The following is a 27,585-nucleotide window of genomic DNA, read 5'->3' as shown; positions in this document are numbered from 1 at the left end:
GGCTCTTCCCTGCCATTTCAAGTTGTTGTTTTCCCCTTTCGCTGCCAAGGTAATGGTGTCTAGATTTTCTTCAGTTATTACAGAGTCCTGAAAACTCTGAAAGCATGTTATGGTTCAGAAGGCTAGGGTCCAAACAGCTGGAAATTCTGACAGTGAGAGCTATCACAGGACTGAACTTGGTTCCCTTCGCCCCCATCATGAGCAACATGAGCCTGGCCATGCAGGTGGTGTGGCCAACAGCCAAGGACAGGACAGCGGAAGGCTCCAGAGAGACTCGAGCAATGCCCATTTTGTTTAGATACCTGGGACATCAAACACGGGAAAAATGCCCAAACACATGTTTCTAAATATAAATCTATTTTATATATTAACATATTAACACTTTCAACCTACAAACATCAGGCGATATCCTTCTGCTACCCAGAGGAAATTAGGGGAAACATCTCAATTTGAGATTGCAGGCCTTCTCTGAATTGAGAACGGTAAGTGGACATCCTTTCTCTGGGATAATCCCTGCCAGAGTCTTATAGAGAAGATACTGGCATGAGGACCCAAGGGTCGGAAAGGGTCTTATGTTAGTTTGCAACTTCTTCAGAAGCTTCGTGTGTATAATCTGAAATCAGTGCCATACACTGAGAGCAGGGAAAGACCTAAGAAAAAGGTAGATCAGTCCATATTGGTAGGTGGCAGTTTTAATAAACAAGGGAACTTACTTATGAGGCTTGTCGTGGGTGGCCAAAAACAAGGAGATGTTTGCACCCTCCCACCAAGTCTTAAAAGTTTAAATAGAGGCCTTACGGGGTTCAGCCACATATACCATGCATGTAGTCTCCACACCAGATTTCTGTCTCAAGGCTGTGTCCTTAGGGTAGCCTCCGGGAATGGGGAAGGCAAGCAGGATGCACATTTCAAGGACAGGGAAGGGTTGGGAAGCTCTAATTGCCCTAGTTTAGCTAACAGGACAGCTGTGGCCACAGTTCTTTGATGACCTCCCCAACATCTTAATATGTTATAGCTCTATATTTCTAAGGTTCTCAGGATAGCCTTTTGTTTGAATATTTGAATAAATCCTAATTATAAGGGAGAAATAACCCACATTCCAGACATTGCCCTTCCACTGAGCAGCCACATCACACTGAGCTTACAGTCACTTACAAGCTGAAGGCACCAGTTGCCTAATCCTTTAAAATGAGTGGATCACCCAGATATGCGCCAGCTCTTACAGCTCAAAGATTTTATAATATACATTTCTTTGATTTTTCAATACAACAAGAAAAAAAAAGTCTGAGCTGAGAGAACTTTTAGGAGAAGTTATTGATTTATATTGATAAGGTTCAATGAAAGAGCTATAAGGGCTAGAATTTTTTGCACACAATTTGTTTGAAAGAGAGGCAGGTAAGAATTCCCTATTTCAATATAAAGAATCAAAATTCATGTTCGTTGTTGTTCCTTCTGTTTATTACCTCTAACTTTTTTTTAGAAACAATATTAAAAGTCTGAGTTCATTCAACGTCAAATTGAAGGGACATCTGGAACCCTCTAAGGATATGCTGTATGAGAATTAAGACTGAAAAGGAGAACCCACTAACCAGACACACTTGGAAGGTCTGCACATGCGAGTCTCTGTGACCCCACCAAAGAGCAAGTTTTATCTGTTAGATGAAAATCTAGACTTGTTTCCATGAAAGTAGAAAGGAGCATGTTCCTCCCCAAGGAAGGAGTAAGAGTTAATCTGATTTGGGAAAGCCTAACAGTCAATGAATCATAGTCTCTTAGTAGATGGGGTCCATGTGTTAAAGGTCATCGCTTACTCACATGTATCTTGCGGCAAGTTATATATAATGCAATTTGACCTACCTTTGTTCAAATATAACAAGCCACTCGTTATTAATTTTTTTCCCCAACTTTAGGCACATCTGGGCAGGACCTACGCCTTGTGAAAAAGGAAAGAACACCTTTCTCTCTTCAGGTTTTCTGAGTTTTGTTGGGCAAATTAGGTTAAGCTTGTCCTGAAAAGCTGGCCTTGCCCACAGATCTGTTCCAAAATAGCTAAAAGGCCACCTGGATTGTGGGAAGAAACCTCATCATATAATACAGACGACCAGAGTTCTTCTTAATAAGGAAATGTGCGTCCTTGACAACCAATAAAAAAAAAACTGCTTTCATTTCCACTTTTTAAAAAAATATATTTTATTGTTTTTTTTTTACAACGAGGAAGGGAGAGGGATAGACAGCTAGAAACATCGATCAGCTGCCTCCTGCACACCCCCCACTGGGGATGTGCCCACAACCAAGGTACATGTCCTTGACCTGGAATCGAACCTGGGACCCTTCAGTCCACTCTATCCACTGAGCCAAACCGGTTAGGGCCATTTCCACTTTTTTTAGTATTCATGCTTTATTCCATTCAGTAAGAAAGAGAGATTGGGCATTTTCCTCTATACCTCAACTTCTAACTTTTCGGTATATTGACTAAAAATTTTGAGAATAAACACTAAGATTAAAAACTCATGGGAAAATGTAGCTTAATTTGCCCTATTTTTATTACTGAAGATTATCATGGTGACTATTTTTGTTTTATAAGAATGGCTGAATTTAGTTTATCAGAACTTTACATAGCTAAAGAAATCAAGTTTCTTATGGGGAACGAACACCAGTGCTTGAAATCTGATCGTTAGGAATTAGAGCCAAGTATTGGTGGATGGCATTAGACCAATACTCCAAATTCTGTTCCTCTTCACCTTGATGTGCTGAAATAAGGAAAACAGTAAAGAAACGAATTTGTTGATTCTTAAAAGTTATTCATAATCTCTTGAAGTGACCGATACATGATCTCAAGCTTTTTTTAATCAAATATACATAACAGAAAATTTATGATTGTAACCACTTATACGTGTACAATTAGTGGCGTTAAGCACATTCACAATATTATGTAACCATCACCACTATTTCGAGAATTTTTCATCATCCCAAACAGAAATTCTGTACCCATTAGACGATTTTCCCCTTCCATGAGTCCTGATGACTTTTATTCTACTTTCTGTTCCATGAATTTGCCAGTATTCTAGAACATAAGTAGAATCATGTATTTGTTTTGTGCCTGGTGTATCTCATTTACCATAATTTTTTCAAGTTACACCCATGTTATAGTATGTATCAGAACTTCATTCCTTTTATAGTTGAATAATAACCCATTGTGTGACATTTTATTTATCCCATTCAGCTGTGTTAATGCACATGTTATTTCCACCTTTTAGCTATTATAACTATGGCTGCTATGAACAAGGCTTAAGAGTATCTGTTTAACTCCTGCTTTCAGTTCTTTTAGGTATATATACCTAGGAGTGGAATTATGATAATTCTATGTTAAACTATTTTGAGAAACTGCCAACTATTCCACATGGCTACACTACATTACATTTCCATCAGTAATGCATAAAGGTTTCAATATCTCCAAATCCTTATCAACACTTGTTATTTTCCAGTTTTATTGTTGTTATTGTTGCTGTTTTAGTAACATCCATTCTAATGGGTGTGAAGTGGTTATATTGTCTTTTAAATAAGACTTGTGATTAAAATGGTCACTGACAATTACATACCCAACAATGAATTCCCACACCTTCTAATGAATTCCATTATAGGAAAGCAGGGGGTGGGGAACCTTTTTTCTACCAAGGGCCATTTGGATATTTATAACATCATGCCTTTAATATAATTAACTTAACATAAATTTGTTGCTATGAAAAAGCTCCCAGAGTTATTGAATTTTGAGTGACACCTGTGGTTACAGTTGCCTTGGCCTGGCCAGACCAAATGATTTTGCAGGCCTTAGATAGCCTGAGGGCCGGACGTTCCCCACCTCTGCACAAAAGTATCAACTGCAATTCCAGCTCCAGATAGTGATACGGATTAGTCCGCCCCTTGGCTCACGGTATTTCCTATTACTACTGGTTTTGGTCCAAGATGGATGCAATCAAACAAAATAAAAGGCTTTAAAAGGGCTTGAAAGATGTTCCACGAGATATCTCTTTTTATACTTTACCATCTACCCCAATACTATGAATAGAGAACACGCTGTCCTAGCTTTTCCTGGAGTTGTCTTATTACTACAACCAGCCTGAGAACAACACTGAAACTCCAAAGAGGACGGTGCAGAAAGAGAGGAAAAATCTCCATGATATACTCAAGCCAAAATCAGTCAACCAAAGAATGCACTCTACCTGTGGATGTCTTTTTATGTAAAGTAATAAACTGCTCTATTTTTAAAGCCATTATGGGGTAAAGCCATTGTGTGGTGGGGTTTCTGGTATCTAAAGCCAAAAGCATCCAAATTGATCAGCTGTAACCACAGCGTGGGACCTTAAATATGGACTAGAAAATGGGTTGAATAGAGTAATGGCAAATGCTTATCAATGAAAAGGTACAGATGAATGACAACCATACATATATGATATAAACATTATGTCATTTTTGTGACTTAAAAATGAGAAAAAATAGCAAGAATCAACCCCCAAATTAAAAGGAAACTAAAATACCCAGAACATTAATTCTATGTCCTGGGTTTATTTAAAAATTCAAAGATGAAACAGAATAGGATTATTTTTAAAACAGGTGAAAACATGAAGGTTAGCCATGTGAATCATATGCCCCCTAACCTCTAATACATTGCCAACATTCATGAGCTGATTTAATTTTATTTTAAACTTAATGACTCAACCACTGTTTTATTTAACCATATTTTCCTTTGTGCAAACTAGCATTTCAAAGAGTAGACTGAAATAAGCCTTTCCTTCAAGTCCTTTTTACTTGGGGCATTTAAGATTTTTTCCCTCCATCCCAAAATCCTGTTTTTCCTCTTCTCCTTCCTTACACCTTCTCAATCTTTTGTTCACATGGAGGCAGCCTGCTCCTGTCACCATTAGCAAATGAACTATACAGCTGATTCTTCTCTCCTCTCTACTGGCACTTGGAATGAATGCCAAGAAACCTAAATTTGGGCTGAGTAAGGGGTTCACTCTCAGGAGAATGAACCCAGTTGTCTTCTGTTTTAGGTCATTCTGGTGTAGAAAAGGGCAGAATATAATGGTCACCCTGAAAACATTCTTAGCCACTTAAGTGGTACACCTCATTTAGAATATTCCATTCAAATCAGCGAGCTCCACATGTCAACTCACAGTGCCCCCAAAGAAGCACTTAGTCCAACATAATAATATGATGACATGCACTATCAGGGGATGCAATGGAAGCATGAAAAGCCGAGATATAAATTACTCTTCTAAAATGCTCTGGCTTGGATGTATGATATACAGGTCAAGTATCACTTGCAAGGCACTCAGAAAGCATTAAAATAGAGAAAATAATATCTCTTCTGGGTCTTATCCTTTCAATACCATTCAGCGGATTGTTCTTGAAGGCCAGGTCTAAACTTGAAAGTGCACGATCCAGCTCGCCCTTCCGTAGCTGCTGTTTCACTCTCCACTCTGCTTAAAAGCAGCCACAGCTGAAAATAGCTCAAGAATGTGCAGCCTGCATGATGGTGCAGTTATCATTTCAAACATGCACAGAAAATGTTAAGTCGGAGGCTATTTTTCTCCACTTTGGACAGTTCCTAAGAAAAATAGTTAAAACTGCCCTCTAAAATATTCTCTGCAAATAGAGGTCATTAAAAAAAAGGAATTAATATAGAGAAATGATTTGGCCTCTAATTAGGTAGAAAGATATAATCCTCAAACCAAAAAAAAAAAGACCAGTTGTGTGTGTGTTTTAATTTGAACAAAGAAAAATAATTATTAGGTAAATTAAAGGTATTGTATAAGAACTTTAATACTGATTGCATATAGTTAAAGAACATGTCAACAATATCTCTTAAGGATTATTGAAGGGAAATACAAAAAGATTAAAAATACAATGTTGTCAAATGCTAATTCACAAAGGAACAAAACAATATATAAAGATTTTATATTCTATCTTTGTTTTCAAAAAGTACATATTAAAAACTATCAATTCAGGCTCTGGCTGGGAAGCTCACTTGCTTAGAACATTGTCCTGATATGCCAAGGTTGTGGGTTTGATTCCCAGTCAGGGCACATTCAAGAATCAGCCAATGAATGCATAAATAAGTGAAACAATAGATTGATGTTTCTCTCTCTCTCTCTCTCTGCTTTCCTCTCTCTCTCAAATCAATAAATTAAATAAAACTTAAAATAACTATCAGTTTAAAAAGGCCCAACTGAATAGTACTTATAAGCAATAGCAAAATAGACAGCGTGTTTGAAAAATTCATGTGCTCAAGATATTAAGTAAAGCTAACATAGACAGACCTCCATTAATCTTTATAACTCATGTTACATGGTGCTGTATTTCCTTTATGTTAAATTAGTACTATTAAAACAAACATTATCTACAATTTTTTAAAATGTGTTTTATTGATTATGAGAGAGAGAGGAAGGGAGAGGGATAGAGATGGAAACATTGATGAGAGGAAAACATCATCGATCACCTGCCTCCTGCACACACTCCTACTGGGTGGGGATTGAGTACGCAACCCAGGCATGCGTCCTGACTGGGATTGAACCTTGACCTCCTGATTCATGGGTCAATGCTTAACCATTGAGCAACACCAGCTATGCATTAGCCATACTATTAAAAGTGACATATATGCATATTGAGTAATGTGTTCTCTGTGTCTATGTTTCTTTGACTCTTAGTATTTATATTAAGAAACAGTTGCAAAGCACTTCACTTAATTCATCCCAGGCTCTATTTTATAGACCTTACAAATATTAGCTCATCTATAACAGTTACCACCATGAAATGGGTAGTACTCTTATTCTCATTGTACAAAGGAGAAAACTGATAGACAGGAAGGTTAAGTAATTTTCCCAAAGTCACAAAGCTAGTAAGGAATAGAGCCAAAATTTAAGTCAAGAAAGTCTGGCTCCAGCTTCCATGGTCTTAATTGCCATGCTATTGCAAGGACTCATTTGCAGGCTCTCAAAGAAAAAGGAAATGATGGATAATTGAACAACAGAACAAAGGTATGATTCTGATTTTGTTACTAACTACATTAGACCTTAGGCAATTTCCATAAATTCTCTGATGCTCTTATTGTTCATTAAGGAAATAGAAGATCTTTAAGATCTCTTCTTTCTCTAAAATTCTACAATTCAGCGAACTGTTGCCCTTTAATATATTTACAATAATTAAGGACATCAGCAACAGAGCTCCAAAAACCTGAGAGTGTAAAGGCAGCAGACAGTGCTAGGATATATAGACAAGGATACAGCATGGCCTGCTTTACAATTAATGCCCATTGTCATAGCTTTCCACTAATTATTCCTGATGTTTCCATCTGTTTTTAATGTTCACAATGGCTGCTCAGTGTAAAGATAAGTGTAAAAGTAACTGTAAAGAAACTATGGGAATAAACCAAACACATAAGTTAGAGCAGATAAGAGTGAGCTGCTTCTTAGCCATGGAAACTACAGCATGTCGTATCTGAGTTTAGACCTTGCTAATAGATAATATATTTCCACTAAATGTGACAAATACAGAATCATCTTTGCAAGTAGCTTAGAGGAGAAGTACTGACCTGCCCATTCTTCGAAGTGCCCACGAGGGATAGAAAATAGAGAATGTAACTACTTAATGAATTCCTATGTCATGCTAGAAGGAAATCTAAAGATGATCCAATACTACATGATAGTCTAACTAGCTTGGTTGTTCATTAAAACAATATCAACCAAACTTGCATTCTGATTTTTATAATATACTGATTTTAATATATAGGCTCGTGTTAACGGGACACTAATTTCATACAGATATTTCAGTAAATCAATATAATCTGCATTACAATGCATTGCCTCAATGAAGCAAGAGGATTCATTTTAATGATCTCCCACTGTGTCCTCCTATTAAATTTCACTGACTAAGTATTTTTTCAGCAATACATTTTTCTCTGAAAACTTGTCTATATAGCTGCAAAACAGCTAGTCAATAAAGTCAATTGAGGAATAATTTAATTGGAGCAACTGACAACATGTTTTACTATTCTAGAGAACAGCCAAACTGATTGATTTTCCTTTTTACTAAATTGGTTGGCAATTTTTGTGGACAATGCCATCAAAAATTAGCTTTATGTACTTTTACCTTTCTATTAAACATGTTCTCGGTTAAAGAGGGTATTTATTTGCTTGATTTTTAGTTTTCAATTTTCTTTTTATGTGCAATTTTCATTATCACACTGAAATTAACACAAATTTGTTGTATAAAATTCATCATAATCCCAGACACAACATCTCACAACATTCTTTATTTTCCTCCTGCACTTTTTCCAGTGTACATAGATTTTACAGGCTTTAGATAATAAAGTATGTATATTTGGTGTCTTTGTTTCTTTTTTTTAATATATTTTATTGATTTTTTACAGAGAGGAAGGGAGAGGGATAGAGAGTTAGAAACATCGATGAGAGAGAAACATCGATCAGCTGCCTCCTGCATACCTCCCACTGGGGATGTGCCTGCAACCAAGGTACATGCCCTTGACCAGAATCGAACCTGGGACCCCTCATTCCGCAGGCCGACGCTCTATCCACTGAGCCAAACCGATCAGGGCATGGTGTCTTTGTTTCTTATTTATCATCATATAACAAGCATATTCCAGTTACTTACCATTTTCCAAAAATATTTTAATGACTGCAAAATGCATTGTCATGTGGAAGTGACATAATACTCTATTAATATATAACGAGTTATTAACTGTATTTTTTCCTTTAGAGGGTTTTTAAAAATAAAGTCCCTTTATCAAAAAGTATGTACATTTTAATGACTGCATTAATTTCTGCCAAAGTATCGACTTAAAGGTTGTGTGGACATTCCCTTTCACCAGCTAATATACATGTTCTTCACCATCACTAAAATGTATGCTTTTGTACTTGTTAAATTTATAGGTAAACACGATTTAATCTGCCTGTCTTATGAGTGTATTTAAACATTTTCAGCTGCTTACTAACCATTTGTACTGTCTCTTCTTTGAACTGCCAATATCTTTGCCATTTTGCTTTTTTACTGGGAGTCTTATTTTTTTCGTTTGATCATTGCTCTAGCTCAACTGGATTTTTGACTCTTCATTGGCTGATGTGGAAAAAGCACCATAAAGTAAAAGTCTAGGAAAGTACTCTGTCCTCAAAAAAAAAATTAAAGAAAAAAAATGCACCATTTTTGGTTGCTTTTCTTGTCTTTGTGTGCAAAATGCAAAATTCGCACAAAATAAGAGGCGATAATGAACTAAAAAGGACCTCTGACTGGGAGGCCACAGAGTCTCTAAAACCAATGCAAGACAATATTATACAGCTCAGCAGTCCAAACATTTTTCTTGCACTTCCTTAGAACAGTGGCTGTTCTTGTATCACAGAAGAAGTATTTGCCTCTAATAAGAACTGAGAGATTCATTGTTAATTGCTTTTAAAACTATGTTGCCACAGTTATTTTCCTATTGTTAATTATTTATACTTGAGTATTTTCAAGCTAAATATTAACTATTTCCAAGAAAAACTTTCTGAGAAAATTAAAGCATACAAATCTAATCAACAAGAAAAATTTTCATCTAAACATATTCCCTCCCCCCCTTTTCAATACCAATGTGCAGCAAACGATTACAATATAGTTATTGTACCAGGACTAAAGAATAAAGGAATTAAACACCAAAGCTGTAGGAGGCCAAGTTGTATAGCTGCTAATCAGAAGCTATGCTGTCATTCTATCAGAGGCCAACTGTCCTTGCAGCCTGATTAAAAAGTGAAATCACACCCGAACCCTTGACATCTTTCAGAAAGAAAGGCAAATATGCATGAGAAACATGCTAACATATTTCTATGTGAATAAACCTATTAAAAGGCAAAAAATCAAATAAGGTACTTAAAAATATCCTATATAATAAAAGCCTAATATGCAAATCGACCAAACTGTGGAACAACCGGCAGAATGACTGGTTGCTATGACGTGCCCTAACCAACAGGGCACAGATGCTCGATGCAGGAGCTGTACCCTGTTGGTCAGTGTGCTCCCACAGGGGGAGCGCTGCTCGGACAGAAGCCAGGCTCATGGCTGACAAGTAGAGTGGTGGTGGCAGGAGCCTCTCCCACCTTTACGGCGGTGCTAAGAGCAGTGAGCCGAGAGGTAAGGAGCAGCGAGCCGGTGGGCAGTAAGGAGAGAGGGGTCCTGGACTGCGAGAAGGATGTCTGACTGCCAGCTGAGGGTTCCGGACTGTGAGAGGGCACAGGCCTGGCTGAGGGACTCCCCCACTTCCCAGTGCACGAATTTCGTACACCAGGCCTCTAGTGATTCATAAATACACCATAACTTTCTTCTGTCACTTAAAACTGGACCAAACCTTGTGAGTTGTTAAAATTGCCTCAGATTTGTACCTGAGATAATGAGAACTCCAATACGCAGATAGAACAAGGATGGATAATCAACACAATGAGCTGTATATTTTACACAAATTATATAGAAATATAGACACTGTTAACAACAACTGAAATAACCGGGGTAAAATCAAGACACTGCCTGTTGCTCATCGATAGTAATCTGAGGCGTAAGTGCTTACCATGTTCATTTTGTCACAGACTTAGTCACTGCTCTCCACACTGAGTTGAATGAATGCTTTAATCTAATATGATCAATGGTCATGAATTGATTGTAATGAATTACTTTTACTGTCTGTGATTTGTTAAACTAGGAAGTATCTGGACAGATTATCAGAATTACAGGAATGTAGAAATAGCAACCAACCCACATTGTATTGATCTTTTTGCTAAATTTCTCTGACTCAAGCCAAATCATTAGAGTACTAATTAAGCTAAAAGCAAAAGTATAAGGGATTCCTTTAGAAAATTTGTTTGCTCATAGCATACACACACACACACACACACACACACACACACACACAACTGGTGCGAAAAATATTTTCACTATCTGCACTGTTTTTTAAATCATAAGTCCTATGTTTGCTTCTTTAAAGGGAAGGAATGCGCCCTACCCAGTTTGGCTCAGTGGATACAGCTTCGGCCCCAGACTGAAGGGTCCTGGGTTCCATCCCGGTCAAGGACATTAACCTCAGTTGCAGAAGCAAGCAATCTATGTGTCACTCTTCTCTCTCACTCTCTCTCTCTCTCTCTCTCTTTCTCCCCGCCCCCTCCCTTCGGGTGAGGATTAGCAAAAAATATAAAATAAAATGAAGGAATTCATACTGTGTGTTTATACAAACACACAAGGGCACAATCCAGACAAAACAAAAACCACAAAGTTTTAACATCTTAGTTTTTGACAAATTTCAGTGTATTTTAAATTTATTGAACATGATGAGACACACAGACATACGGAATGCTACTACACTAATACATTTTGTTTTGATTTTCTTATTCCTTAAATAATGGCTCTTTTTATTTTCACTTCACTTTAGGGTGTTTTTTTAATAACATTAAACAAGTTAGCATGATTAATGAACAACAAATTTGTGCTGTAAGATTCCAGTTATCCAACCTTTAATTGCACAATTATTTCAATAACATGACAAAAAATTGACCTTATTATTGGAGAAAAGATTTTTGTTAACATAAAAGTAATATGTTCCCCAAACACACACACATACACATGCACACACACACACACACACACACACACCAATCTTAATATTGAGTAAAAGATAAATTCCACTTAAATAATGACTGTATTATTATTAGTCAGTTCACAATAATAAACAAAATATTTTGCATTCAATTTCATTGACAGCACCTGTAAATTATTTACTTCTGTAATTTTACATAAAGATTCACAGATAATCCTTGAAAACCAGAATAAAATTACTTCCCCTATTTAAAATATGGTATCTTCTATTTTAGTAATTTGATCTATGGAATTTTAATAATAATATCAAATAATAACAGTAATAGTTATGTTGAATTTCAGTGTAAAACCTTAACTCAAGATATACAGAATATGTCTGAAAGTATCCTGCTCATTCCAGCTCCCTTTGTATGATAAAAGGTCTATATATAATTTGTGTTTTTTTCTTTTACATACATGTGATGTATGTAAAAGAAATATATATACCATATATATCTATATCATGATAGCAGTTTACAGAAAAATAAAACATCACTCTCATTTCTGTCATATTAGACACTAGAAACTACTTAATATGATTTCATGCTTTGAACTTCAATTTTCTTATTATCACAGTGAAGCATTATATACAAAATTCACAAATAGGAAATATTTTTAAATGGGCATACACACAAAATAGATTCTGGAAACTGTTCCTTAAGAAAGATAATGCATTTTCTAGGCAATCGGTTGGCTAACATTTCTTCCTACACTTAAAGCCAAGCTAGTTCCCTACTGAGCAATCCAAATTATGACACTAGATACACTACATCGGGTTTCGCAGTAAATGGCCTCATTTCATTTCACATACTCTATTACTTCTCCTTCTGCCCTCCTTGGGTTCCCATTCAGTGGTCAGGGGAGAGGTAACCATTCTTCATATGTACAAACTTGTTTCTATTTTTCTGACTCATTCTTTGGAATGAAATCCCAGGCCATAGCCTGCTCCGCACACCATTAGCAGTCCCTGTTGGGCTTTTTTTCTTGCTCACAGCCTTGTCATCCTCTAATGTGACTTTGATGGAAATCTGCAGAATCCTATCTGGCAATTTTTTGTCACTCACACTAAAGCTGACTAAAGAACAACTTCACATTAGATGTTTTTCAAGAAATATTTACCATTCTGTCAAAGATAACTTTTTACAATAAAAGAGGGATTGAAGATGCAAAATGACATGAAAAAAAATCAATGTCTTTATTGTCCAAGCTTACACTTTCTGAAAACGAGAGTTTAACCTTTGACTGTATGCAAGTGATTCAACAAAGCATACCGAAATACATCTTATAGAAGGGGGTCCTAAAATATGGTGACAGGAGAAGATTTGACTTTGGGTGGTGGATACATAGTGCAATATACAGATATTATAACACAGAAACCCACACCTGAAACCTATATGTTCTTGTTGGCCAATATCACCCCAATACATTTAATAAATAGAAAAATGAAATACATAACATAAGCATAATTTTTATTACTATAAGTTCTAGCTAACTGCTATTTCTAAAATAAAGGTAGTGATAAACTTTTTATGCTTCCATCTCTTTAGGCTTCTTTTCAATAGATTGAGGCCCAACTGTCCTTGTCAAATATGCATTCTTTGTGTAGAGATTTGTGATGGAGCAGAGGGGCTAGAGGACCATTAAATTCCATTCTTTTCTTGCCCAGAAAGGGCGCTACAGCTGCCCAGATATATTGTCAAGTCTCCCTTGCACGTATTCCCATGATGCTAAAGTCTCCTCAAACAAATGTAAGCAGAAGTCCACTTAGTGTACAACATATTGCTGAAAATGCTAACCATCATGTGAGCCTTCACTGAGTCCTACTTTTTGCCAGTAGAGGGTCTTGCCTTGATGCTGATAACTGCTGACTGATCAGGTGGTGGCTGCAGAAGTTTGGGATGGATGCGGCAATTTCCTAAAATAACAATGAAGTTGGCCTCATCGATTGACTCTTCCTTTCACTATTTCTCTGCAGCACGCCATGCTATTTGATAGCATTTTACCCCACAGTAGAACTTCATTCAAAACTGAAGTCAATCCTCTCAAACCCTTCAGATGCTTTACCAATTAAGTTTATGCAATGTTCTAAATCCTTTGTTGGCATTTCAACAATTTTCATAGTATCTTCACCAGGAGTAGGTTCTATCTCAAGAAAAAAGTTGCTTTGCTCATCTTTAAGAGGTAATTCCTCATCCATTAAAGTTTGATCATGAGACTGCAGCAAGTCAGGCACATCTTCAGGCTCCACTTCTAAGTCAACTTCTTGCTATTTCCACCAGTATCCCTCAAAGTCGCCCATGATGGCTGGAATCATCCTCTTCCAAACATAATATTTTGACATTTCCCATGAATCACAAATGTTCTTAATGTCTTCTAGAATGGTGAATCCTTTCCAGAAGGTTTTCAATTTACTTGGTCCAGATCCATTAGAGCAGCGGTTCTCAACCTGTGGGTCGCGACCCCTTTGGTGGTCGAATGACCCTTTCACAGGGGTCGCCTAAGACCATCCTGCATATCAGATATTTTCATTACGATTCATAACAGTAGCAACATTACAGTTATGAAGTAGCAACGGAAATAATTTTATGGTTGGGTCACAACATGAGGAACTGTATTTTAAGGGCCAGAAGGTTGAGAACCACTGTATTAGAGGAACCACCTATGGCAGCGATACACTTATAGAATGTATTTCTTAAATAATAAGACTTGAAAGTTGAAATTACTCCCTGATACATGGGCTGCAGAATGAATGCTGTGTTAGCAGGTAGGAAAAAATATACATCTTATCTACATCTCCATCAGAGCTCTTGGGTGACCAGGTGCATTGTCAATGAGCAGTACTATTTTGAAAGGAATCTCTTTTTTCTGAGTACTATGTCTCAACATGGGTTTTAAATATTCAGTAAACCATGGTGTAAACATATGTGCTGTCATCAGGTTTTTTTGCTCTATTTATAGAGCACAGGCACAGTAGATTTGGCAAAATCAGCAAGGATCCTAGGATTTTTGGAATAGTACTTGACTATGGGCTTCATCTTAAAGTCACCAACATCATTAGCCCCTGACAAGACGGTCTTTGTAGCTAGGCTAGATCTTCTGGATAATTTCCTGCAGCTTCTACATCAGCACTTGCTGCTTCGCTTCCACTTTTATGTAATGGAAACCACTTCTTTACTTAAACATCAGGAACCAACCTCTGTTGCTTCAGACTTTTCTTCTGCAGCTTACTCACCTCTCTCTGTCTTAAAATAATTGAAGAGTTATGGCCTTGCTCTAAATTAGGCTTTGGCTTAAGGGAATGATGTGGCTGCTATGATTTTCTATCCAGACCACTAAAACTTTCTCCATATCATCAATAAGTGTTTTGCTGTCTTCTCATTTGAGTCTTCACTGGAGTATTACTTTAATTTCCTTCAATGACTTTTCCGTTGTATCCACAACTTGGCTGTTTGGCACAGGAGGTCTAGCTTTCAGTGTTTATCAGTTTTTGACATGTCTTCTTCACTAAGCTTAATCACTTCTAGCCTTTTAATCAAAGTGAGAGATGTGAGACTCTTCTTTTCACTTTGAACACTCTGAGGCCATTATAAAGTTATCAATTGGCCTAATTTCAATATTGTATCTCTAGGAATAGAAGGCAGAGGACAAGGAGAGAAATGGGAAAACGACCAGTCGATGAAGCAGTCATAGCACACATTTATCGATTACGTTTGCCATTTTACATGGATGCAGATTGCAATTGTAACATCAAAAATCATGGACCATGGATCACAATAATAAATATAATAATAATGAAAGAGTTTGAAGTATTGCAAGAATTACCAAAATGTACCAAATACAAAGTGAGCAAATGCTATTGGGAAAATGGCACTAATAGACTTGCTTGACATAGAGTTGACATGTAACATAAATTTGTAAAAAATACAATATCTTCAAAGCATAATAAAGCCAAGCACAATACAATGAGGTATGCTGCATTTTATTTTATTTTATTTTTATTTTTTATATTTTGTTTTATTGCTTAAAGTATATTATATGGATGGCATACTAAAAGAGAAAACAAAATATGCATTTCTTGTAAAATAAGAAACAAAAAATACTTTTCTCATTATTATTTGCTAATTCTATAGATATTTTAGCCAATGCTATCAGACATGAAAAAGAAATAAGAGGTATTGGAAATTAAAATATAACATTCCTGATACTTTCAAGTAATTTTTATGCTAGGAAGTACATGAGAAAAACATTATACATTTAAATCAATAAGAAAACAGGATAAGTTAAAATTACAAAACTTAAAGCTCATCCTATATACATGCAAATAGTTAAAGAAGAAATCAAGTAACTCATAAGGCAAATAACCACAAAATCATTAAGTAACCTATATTTTTCTAGTAAAAATAATAATATAAATAATGAAATACAATATGATTTTATAGAGTACACTGAAAACTTCTTAAATACTGGGAAAATATCCCATATTTGGGGGTGGAAAATATATATGAGCAGGCAGATTCTGAGAATGTAACTGTAATTTTCAGTGAAATCTAATGAAATTCCAGTGACAAAAATAATTACTAACCTCAGCAATCTGTTAGACTATATTAACAAATAGCTAGGCATATATATATTAATATACATATTAATATATATTATATATAATATATATATGTATATATATACACACAAATTGAAACAGTTAATATGATTATACATGAGAATTAACAGAATAGCAGAACTGCCCTGAAAATTCCTGGGATTATATATAAATTTCCTATGAAATAATAGTAATAGTACTAACAGCAACAACAATACAAACAATTTCACAACAGGTTAAACTGTTCAATGATTTTGGGGAAGTTTACTAATCAAAGTAAAAAAATCCTGTTTTTACAACTTCAAAATTGTTAAGTCAAATGAATCCTGGATGGATTGAACTTTTAAATAAAGCTATAGAAGCCAAGTTAATACTTATAATAACTTAAAGTCCCCTGAGCATAAGAATATGAAATAAAATTACAGAAGAAAAGGAAAATAGGATATATATATATATATCTTTAAAAAATAAAATATATATATCAAGAAAGTTCTGGACAAATTTAAAGCAAAATGTGACTAGGAAAAACTTTTAAGACATATTAGAAAGGTGTGCTTACCTAAAAAATTAATAACTAAAATATTAATATTCCAATAAAAACAGCAAAAAGAAACATGGATAAAAACATGGATATAAAATTCACAGAAAAAAATGTATATATTTATATGATAAAATGTTCAGCCTCACCAACAATTAAAGTAAGGCAAATTGAAATAAACAAATTACATTAAAATCCATCAGATTGGCAAAACTTAACAAAATATAATATGTTTTATGCATCTAGGAAGTTATCTGATAATATATAAAAAGACCCTTTAACATGTTCATACATTTTAACCAAATAATTTTATTTTAGGATTTATGCTATTGAAAAATCAGAAATGCTATTAAATATGTGTTTATAAAAATATTAACTTTCAGCATAATTTATTATTGAACAATCTGAGTGTCTAAAAACAGTAGGAACAACCTAAAAACCCCACAAATAGGGGGTTATGTAAAGCATATTATGATATATAAAATATAATGCAGTGATCAAATTTTCCAGTATACCTATATATAGAAAAGTGGGATACAAAGATAGTTTAAACACTTTAATCTCAAACTTTTAACTCTATACATAATCATCAATATTCATGTATTTATATAAACTTACATAGATATTTATATAGATTTACATAGATATTTATATATACTAGAGGTCTGGTGCACAAAAATTTGTACACTGGGGGGGGGGGGGGGGAGGGGGGTCCCTCAGCCCGGCCTGTGCCCTCTCGCAGTCTGGGACCCATCAGGGGATGACCACCTGCTGGCTTAGGCCCACTCCCCAGGGGATTGGGCCTAATATGGCAATCAGACATCCCTCTGGTAGCCCAGCAGCCCTCGGGGGATGTCCACTTGCCAGTGGGGAGCAGGCCTAAACTGCAGTCAGACATCTTTAATGCTGCTGAGGAGGCAAGAGAGGCTCCCACCACCACCACTGTACTGGCAGCCATCAGCCTGGCTTGTGGCTGAGCAGAGCTCCTCCCATGTGAGAGCTCACTGACCACCAGAGGGCAGCTCCTGCATTGAGCGTCTGCCCCCTGGTGGTCAGTGTGTGTCATAGTGACCAGTCATTCCCAGTCTTTCTGCTGTTAGGGTCAGTTTGCATATTACCCTTTTACTATATAGGATAGAGGCCTGGTGCACGGATCGGGGCCGGCTGCTTTGCCCTGAAGTGTGTCCCGGATCAGGGTGGGGGTCCCCACTGGGGTGCCTGGCCAGCCTGGATGAGGGGATGATGGCTGTTTGCAGCTGGTCACACACCCTTCAGGGTGGGGGTCCCCACTGGGGTGCCTGGCCAGTCTGGGTGAGGGGCTGAGGGCTGTTTTCAGGCTGGCAGGTGACTGAAACTCCCAACCTCTCCTTTTTTTCTTTTTTTTTTATTCTGGGATTTATTTACCTTCTATGGCTGTCACTGGAACTGAGAGTCAGCTTTAGCTCTGAGGCTCAGCTCCAGCTCTGAGACCTCGGCTGCTCAAAGCAGGTATCTGGGTTTGTTTGGCTTTTATAATTGAAACACTGTTGCAGCTCCAGCTCTGAGGCCCGGCTGGCTGAAAGCAGGTTTCTGGGGTTTGTTTAGCTTATATAATTGCAACATTGTTTCTTAGAGTGCACCTCAGAGGCCGGCAGCGGCAGGCGAGGAACCTTGGCTTCCTCGATCACTGGAGCAAGCAAGCCTCCTGTTCGCTTCAGCTGCCTGGCTGCCAGCCGCCATCTTGGTTGGCAGTTAATTTGCATATCGCCCTGATTAGCCAATGGGAAGCGTGTCAGAGGTACAGTTAAATACCATGTTTGTCTATTATTAGATAGGATATATATAGAGAGAGAGAGAGAGAGAGAGAGAGAAAGAGAGAGAGAGAGAGAAAAGATCAGAGAGTTAACCAACAATGGCAGCAGTAGTTGTCTTCTGACAGTGGGTTTACAAGATGTTATTATTTTCTTCACATATTTATATATTTTTCCAATTTCATATAGTAGACACTTTTTATATCAAACAAAACAATAAAAATATTTTTATATACTGACTCAATTTTTATGAACCTTTTTCAATGTAATGTATTTCATTTTAATGAGAATCAATAATTATGAAAAAACATTTCTACAGTAAATAATTATAGTTTAAAATTGCATCGATATTTTTGTTTCTAAAATATTATTTCATGTAGTGTCACCCTAAGCGCTTTAGGCCCTGCCTTAGGGACTATGCTGATTCACATAGCTGCTGAGATGTGTTCAGTAATGATGGTTTACAATCTCTGTTTTCCCTGAATCTTGCCGTTTACCAGTCAGGACTGCAAACAGGTGGACATGATTCTGAAGTTAGGGCCCAGCAGTCAAAGACAGGAGATTACTTAGATAAACCGGGTCATGAGGAAAGTCTGCAACGTGATTTTTAAATCAGAAATAGTCTATACATCTACTGACCTAGGGATACAATACAATTGTTTCACAACTAGGACTTAGGAATCCAGCTCAAGTTGTAGCCCCATGAGCAGAGGCAAGGAAAGCATCTCCCTCCTCAAGGCCCAGCGCGATGCACAGCCAGATGTTCTCCACGGGGGAAAGGAAGTAGCCATGGATGCCAAAATTGGCATCAAAAAGACAATGCATTTCCTTGGAGGATTTTCCTGAGAGGAATTAAAAAGGAGCAGATGGCATGATATGAGCAAAATTTTTCTTGCTCTTCCTGTATGTCAAAAATGTATTTTAACCAAACAAGATTTAAAATCAGGAAAAAAGGGGAAAATCATCAGTCATGAAGTACAAAGAGGATTCGGATGAATAGCATACATTTACCTACAGTGAAAACTCTGAGCCTGATGAAAAGTAAAGCAACACTGCTTAGAACCACTTGTGCTGGGTAAGTACAGACCAAAGAAAAGGTCGAAAACGGTGCTGTCATCAGCTACTTTGTCTCTCCTGCCAAACACCTAGGAGACATTATTCCTTCACCCTTTCCTCAGCCCTGTATCTACTCACAGTCAATAGGCTTGTCAATTCTACTCCAAAACAATTCTCAGAAGCTGCCTGTTTCTCTCCAACTCCATTGTCACCTTTCCAGTGGTCGGCAAACTGCGGCTCGGCAAACCGTGGCTCGCGAGCCACATGCGGCTCTTTGGCCCCTTGAGTGTGACTCTTCCACAAAATACCGACTTCTGCGCATGGGCCACGAAGTTTCAATCGCACTGTATGTGCGCGCCCGTACGTGGTATTTTGTGGAAGAGCCACACTCAAGGGAACAAAGAGCCGCATGTGGCTCGAGAGCCATGGTTTGCCGACCCCTCACACTGAAGAGATACCCTTCAGGGGGAGGGGATGGAGGCAGAGTGGAGGTAGTCAACAGGGAAAAAGGGGGACATCTGTAATACTTTAAACAATAAAGATTAAAATGAAATAATTAAAAAAGAGGTGCCCTCCATCACATTCTCCCTCTCCCTACTCTTGCCCTCATTATCCAATTTTCAGTGGAAACCTCAAAAATATAAAGCAGATCATGTCACTGCCCTGCTTAAAACTCTCCAATGGCTTTTAAAACAGTGATAAACCACAAAATCTGTTCCTCTAACACAGTGGTTCTCAACCTTCCTAATGCCGCGACCCTTTAATACAGTTCCTCATGTTGTGGAGACCCCCTATTTCATTGTTACAAATTGAACATAATTAAAGCATAGTGATTAATCACAAAAACAATATGTAATTATATATGTGTTTTCCGATGGTCTTCCTGGAGTAAATCTTCCCCAGCATTTCCATGCTTGTCTTCTTATCATCCATGCTCTAGGTGAACTATTTTCTCTTCAGAAAGGTCTCTCTTGAACATCCGATTTGTTTTCTGGTACCATTTTATTGCCTCACTCCATTTTATTTCCTTCACAGTTCTCATCACTGTCTGATATTTTTATTTTACTCATTATTTATTCATTGTCTCTCCGCACATGAATGTATGCACCCTTATCCATCTTGTTCAGCGCTAACTCCAGCACCGAAATCAGTGCCTAACGCAGGGTAAGTCTTAAGCAAATACTTGAGAGTACAAGAAGTTAATGAAAACATGTGTGATAGAAGAATATTTGGCTGTCCAATAATAATCTCAGGTGGTGTAACAGGAGTTCACTTTCTGGAGAGTTAAAAATATTATAGAATCCCATAATAAATTACACTTATGTTTTATTTTTTAAATATTTTTTATTTCAGAGAATCATTGATTGGCTGCCTCCTGCACACCCCACAATGGGGATCAAGCCCACAACCGAGCATATGCCCTGACTGGGAATCGAACCTCAACCTCCTGGTTCATAGGTCAATGCTCAACCACTGAGCCACGCTTACATTTTAGACAATTTTAATAAGGTAGCCAGCACTTATAAACATCTTTTCGTTTGGTGTATTCCTCCAAAATTGAATTATAAGAGCCAAGTGACTTAAGGGCAATGAATGTCTGCTTGAACCTGACATCATCTCACTTGCAGCACGCCTAATGAGTATCAGCTTTGTGTCAGACTTCTGGAGTCACAAGACCAATGCTGTCCATCAGCCATGTTTTATACAATAATGCAGCCGACACAGCCAGTGGCCTGTCCATGTCCCCTCAGATCCCTACAGCATTCCTGTGAACATCAATTCCTGGTGCGCTTTCAGTTCCAACATCACCACTTTGTCTTTTGCATGGAAGCGTTATCTCAGGCTTCTGGACCTCCCCTGGCCTCCGCCCGCAGACAGCCTGGGAACTACGTCCTCCTGGGCCTTCCTTCAGCACTGGCTCACGGTGCAGGGGTATCAGCAACCGGGCTCCGTGCCGCTCTGATGAGAGTAACTCGAGGTGTGTGCTCCCCTTCCTGCAAAGCTTCCTCAGTACGACTCCTCTCAATATTACACCCTTGTTTGGTGCCTTTTCCTTTCCAGGCTCACTTCACTTTTCTGCCAGCTTTCCTAAGAGCACTTTCTAATAAACTGCTTTCAGATGAATTTTGTTAAACTGAATGGCATCCTACATTTGAACAGCAACATTACAAGTTAGACGACAGAAAAGAAATGCCTTCAAATTCCTAAGAGATTGTTTCTACAATATAACTCTATGCTCAGGTAACTACTAATTGTGAGTGCAACAGATAATCAGACATGAAAAGGGACAAAAATGTTTCTCGTGCACTTTTTCCCGGGAAGCTCTTAGATGTGCACTCTGTTAAAACATGAGGATAAACCAAGAAGAAGCAATATATGATACTCCGGACACAGGATCCAACTACAGAGAGGAGGCAGAGAGGGTCTCTGGGAGATGATGGTTACAAAACTGGCTCAGAAACCAAGTTAGAGAGCAGCCAGGCCAGGCTATGGCTCGTTGGAATGTGCCAGCAAAGTATCTCTTTGGTGCCAGAGGGAAGCCGGTGCCAGCAGCTGGAGGAAGGTCTACTCTTGCACGAATTTCGTGCATCGGGCCTCTGGTATAATAATATCTAACATTTATCCAGTGATTATTATCTGTAATAGATCCATTATTTAATTCTCACAGCATCCCTTTGAGGCAGGTAACACTACTGTCCCCAGATTTTGGAGAAGACAACTACATTTTAGAAAATGTCAATCTTTGCTCAAAATCTCACACCTAGAAAGCAATCCTGGTAAAATTTCTCTTCTCACTGGTAGGAATGCTTATTCCCCAGAAATCCACATGGCTCACTGTCCTACCTCTTGCAGGTCTGTGTACAAATCTTACCATCGTAGGAGGATTTCCCTGACCACCCTATTTGAAAAGAAAACCAATTTCCTCCCTCGCAGCACGCACCCTGCAACCCCTGGCCCTCTCACCCACCCACCCATCCCTAGACCCCAGCACCAGCATTCTCTAATCCCTGGGTGCTTTCCTTTCTCCACAGCACTTCTCCATCTTTCCTTCTACACAATTCACTTATTTATGTTGTTTTTATCTATATATCATCAATTAAATGTAAGGTCCATAAGAACAAGGATTTTGCCTCTTGTCTTATTTGTGTTATCCTCAGTGATCAAAACAGACTAAAAAAAATGTTGAGTTTGCTTGAAAAGTCATGAATCTAGAATTTGAACTCTTTACCACCACCACATGATATTGTCAACTCTAGTGACTCACTGTAAAATGCTGTGGAGATTATCAAGTTTTGTCAAAACACTTTCAATGCATCATAAAAAGGCAAAGTGGGTGAAAACACTTTTATGGAAAATTGGGCCCTATGTTTAGTCTATAAAAAGAGCACCTCTTCTTCCCACACGAAAGAATGGCTTACAGCACTGTCTTAAAAATTAGCTTATTTACTTTTGCTTTCACCAGGGTAATCTTTCAAATGATTAACTTTTCCTGATAATCAATCATAAGCAAATGATTTGTTGTGGGAGGTGGGTCCCATAGTAGAGAAAAAGTCCGTTGTCGGGAAGAAGTTTTTGTAGGTAAACTAAACAGAAAAGCATATATTCCCCCAAAGTCTTCCCAAGAGAAAGCACCTGAAATTGCACACTCATTCAGGAAATGGATATGACTTGAGTTGAGTGACTTAAAATGTGTCCCTGTAGATGTTGAACTATGCAATTTATTCAGCTCCCACTTAATGACAAGAGAAACATTATGTTCCTCCTATCCCTTTTGTGTACAAACTACAACTCAGGATTGATGCAAGTTTAACGAGGTAATAATTTAGCTTTCAAATCAATTCATAATTGTATGAACTTAGCATTTTGGAAGGGGATGGAAGGGCTGAAGAAGGAAACCCACTCATTCTGTTGTTGATTAGACAAAGAGATGAAAAGCTATCATCTTCCCAGTTCACAGCTGTAAATACCTAATGGTCAATGAATTGGCCTCTGGAGATTACCTTTTCATATTTGAACACACTGAGCATTTTCTGATAAGAGGTAAATTAAGAGATAGGAATGTACAAGTCTGGGCCTAATCCAGTATTTACTATGCATTTAATGGATACAGTTACTGAGTTTAATGACAAAGCCACTGAAAGCAAATTTTATTTTTCCAAAACAATAACATACTTCATTAGTGGTTTTTTTTTTATTATTAGTCTTTAAAGATCTTTGGGTTTATGATAAAATGAACTAACTCTTCAAGATTTCTAGCTCTTTAGACATTTAGGTTTTAAAATAATAATATATAGAGAACATACTGGTGGTTGTCAGAGGAGAGGAGGGTTGGGGGACTGGGAGAAAAAGGTGAATTATTATAAATAGGTAGTTACAAATAGTCACAGGGATGTAAAGTTCAGCACAGGAAATATAGTCAATAATAATGTAATAACTATGTATGGTGTGCAATGGGACAATTTTGTAAAGTATATGATTGTCTAACCACTACGCTATATATCTCAAACTAATATAAAATATTACTGAATATAAATTGTAATTGAAAAATAAATTTTAAAAAACAATCAATAACAGACTTTATTTGGGACAGGAAACTTTCTCCTGATAAACTGTTTTATATATTTTTAATATATTTTTATTGATTTCAGAGAGGAAGAGAGAAACAGAAGCATCAATGATAAGAATCATTGATTGTCTGCCTCCTGCTCGCCCCCTACTGTGGATCTAGCCCATAATCCAGGCATGTGCCCTGACCCAGAATGAAACCGTGACCTCCTGACTCTAAACCACTGAGTGACATTGGCTGAGCTAAACTGTCATATTATATTAGTAGGTAGTTAACTTTCTTTCATTTTTATATTTTTTATTCTTTGTTGGTGTTTTTTAGCTATTCACTATCTTCAAAATACAAATAAGAACTGAACAGATGTTTTCTATCATTACCCTATTATTATTACTATTTTTCTAATATTTATCAGAATTATGAGTACAAGATATAATGGGTACATAAGGTGAAGCAACTATGTCTACATAAAATATGAAAGACCTTAAATGAACAAACCAATGGAGTGATTTCATCTATATCAACTTTTCTCTATTTACTTACACCCTTGTAATACAAAGTAGAGGAGGAGATTTATAAATGAATTTGAAATTTATAATTTCTAAACCATTTTATTTATTCACATTAAAATCAAATCAGTGATTATGAGCAAACTATGCATGCTTTACTGGAAAATTTCAAACTTGGACTACATCTTATTGATAGTTGAGAAAAATAGATTTACTTTCCTTTAAAGCATTCAGAAAAAATATCACAAGTAGTTTGGTAATTAAAAAATCAATTATTAAGTTCTAAAATACTTCTAATGGCAAACCAATAAGGAAAAAAATGTTTCTGCTAAACTTTATATTATCTCACAGACCTTCATTAATTTATTCCATCAGCCAGTCATTTTCTTCTTCAAATTGAGAAATTCTCAGTATCAACAGACTTTGAGCAATGCTAGAGACTAAAGAGATGCATGTGACATAACCCTGTCCCTATAAGGAGCTCACTACCTCAAAAAGAAGACTGGGTAAGCCAACAATTAGAACTCAGTATACAGGATGGGACAAAAATTGTTCGTATAGAAAACAATACATTAATTAATAAATAGTAATATAATAATAAACTTTCGCATACTCACAACTGTAAACATACCTTTGCCTCATCCTCTATAGTGAATAACAAAAGGATGCTCAAATACCACCAAAGCTCTTACCTGAAACAGAGTGTGGAACAAGGAAATGGGGCTGGGATACAGTGTGTTTAGGGAAAGCTTCAGAGAAGAGGAAACGCTTGAGCTAAATTTTGAATAAAGTCAAGGTAAGAAAGTGCATTTTTGAATGGAGAATGGTTTATGCAAGGCATAAATATTTGAAACAGTATAAAGCAACCTGGAAACTGCAAACAACAACAGCATTTTTGAATACCTATTATGTACCAGGCATACCAATAAGCATTAATTGAACAAAGGTTCAAAAGGTCTACATAACTTGTGCAATCACATAAAATTTAGACTTGAACTCAAGTAATTTGATTTCACAACTTTTGCTCTTAACCAATCAACAAATACAATGGAATTTCTTAAGATTAATAAAAATAAAGTGACTAAAGGAAAGAATATAGACATAATGAAATAATGATATAAAATTCTGCTGAGGAGTACGGACTTGTTCCTAACAGCATAAATAGCTATTAACAAATTTTAAGATGGGGAAGTGCATATGTTGAAGAAAATTATTATGAAATTCTAAGTGAGAGCAAAAAGATCTAAGAGTAACAATGGAGATGAAAAATGAAAAATACCTATATCAAGAGATCTTCAAAATGTAGGATCAAGAAGAATTCATTCCTGGCTGGTGTGACTAAGTAGTTGAGTGCCAACCCTTGAACCACAAGGTCACAGTTCGATTCTGGTCAGGGCACATGTCCAAGTTGCAGGCCCGATCCTCAGTAGGGGGCATGCAGGAGGCAGCCGATCAATGCTTCTCTCTCATCATTGATATTTCTATCTCTCCTCCCTTTCTCTCTCTGAAATCAATAAAAAAAAGAAGTAAACTTCATAGCTGATTAGGGTGGATGATAAGAGAGACAAAGATGTCTCTCTGGTTCTGGCTGGGGTAATAGATGGTGCTGTAGGGCTCAGAAGAACAGTCTAGAGAGGAAATGTGTTTACAGTCTTAAGGTACAGTTATAAAAAAAATCACCATGTAAAAACATGACAATTTTGTAAATAGGAAAGGTGGGATGGTAGAATTGGAATCTGAAGGAATATCAAATTTATGGGTCTGACAAATACTATTTTTAAGCTAAAAGGAAGCAACCCAGAAAGGCTGGAGCCAACAAGAAAAAGAAAGTAATGGTATAATAAATATGGGAGAGGAACAACTTTTACTATAAGAAGTCCATTTTCAAATGCTGCCCAGAAAGAAGTGAGGCAAGCACCACAAGTGCATGTACCATGTTTGCTAAGTAAGGTCCTAGTTGTTTCCTTAGAACCATCCTTTTGGAGTGTCTGGGAAGAAGGAGATTAGTAGGTTGAACAAGGAAAGAGAGTTGAAGAACTGAAACAATGAGTGTAAATTATTCTTTTAAGAAACTTGGCTGCCAAGGGTAGGAGAGAGACAGGGTAAAAGTCAGATGAGGTCAGAGGTTGGGGGGAGAGAGAAAAGTTTCGGTATGAGGGAAAAATTGAGGATATAGGAGAGAGGGGAAATGAATAAGCAAAGACCTTGAGGGAAATGACCAAGGGAAATTTACCTCTAGCTATATCTGCCGCGGGGAAAGGAGCTTTACTCAAGTAATAAATCATATTGTTGGTTTATTCTAGTGAGGAAAAACTCCAAAAACACCTCCAGAATCCTTCTTAGGATCCCTTGGAAGCAATTTGTTTTCTACCATTTTGCAGAGAGCTAGATTATCTGCCTAAACACAACATAAATAAAAAATAAAACACTTTGGTACATTGTACAATTAAACATTTTAGAAAATTTGCCTTGCGTAATAATTATATTATTAAGGGATTTGCACACTTTAAAATTTCCCTCACTGTAATTTATTCCTGCATTTTTTTTTGTTTTCTCAATATTCAAAATAACCAATCTTCTCTTTGTTCCATTGTCTCAAGCACTGTTGACGTTGGCAGTATAGTGTGCTAAAGGCTTGGCATAGAATCATGGAACCACATGGTCCCAGAGAGGTCCCAGGGAAGGTAAGCTCCTTGAAATGTTGAAGTTTATTCCTAAGAGTATTAGTATTGTTAGTGTTTTTATAAACAAACTATGGAATTATTACATTAAAGTTCAGGTTTATAAATATTTTATTCTATATAGAATACAATCCTATATAATAAAACCCTAACATGCAAATCGACCAAACTGCAGAACGACCGGCC

The 27,585-nt window shown here is 37.0% G+C and overlaps 1 protein-coding gene across 4 annotated transcripts in view; it reads right to left on the bottom strand.

Moving 5' to 3' along the window:
• NKAIN2 (sodium/potassium transporting ATPase interacting 2) overlaps positions 1 to 27,585 on the bottom strand; it is a 783,533-nt gene that overhangs the window by 689,316 nt on the left and 66,632 nt on the right. The window contains exon 1 of one of the 4 annotated variants that reach the window (XR_011471814.1): positions 5,391 to 5,460. The exons of the other annotated variants lie outside the window; for them this stretch is intronic. The gene's annotated coding sequence lies outside the window, so the exon portion shown is untranslated. Of the gene's footprint in view, positions 1 to 5,390; positions 5,461 to 27,585 lie in introns of those variants that run through there. 4 annotated transcript variants of the gene reach the window in all.

Source organism: Myotis yumanensis, unplaced genomic scaffold (assembly GCF_028538775.1).
Source record: "Myotis yumanensis isolate MYYU_CA2020_CCGP unplaced genomic scaffold, mMyoYum1.0.hap1 SCAF_6, whole genome shotgun sequence".
Classification (NCBI taxonomy): Eukaryota; Metazoa; Chordata; class Mammalia; order Chiroptera; family Vespertilionidae; genus Myotis; species Myotis yumanensis.
The sequence above is the reverse complement of the archived record's forward strand: the minus strand, read 5'-3'. Positions and strand labels throughout refer to the sequence as shown.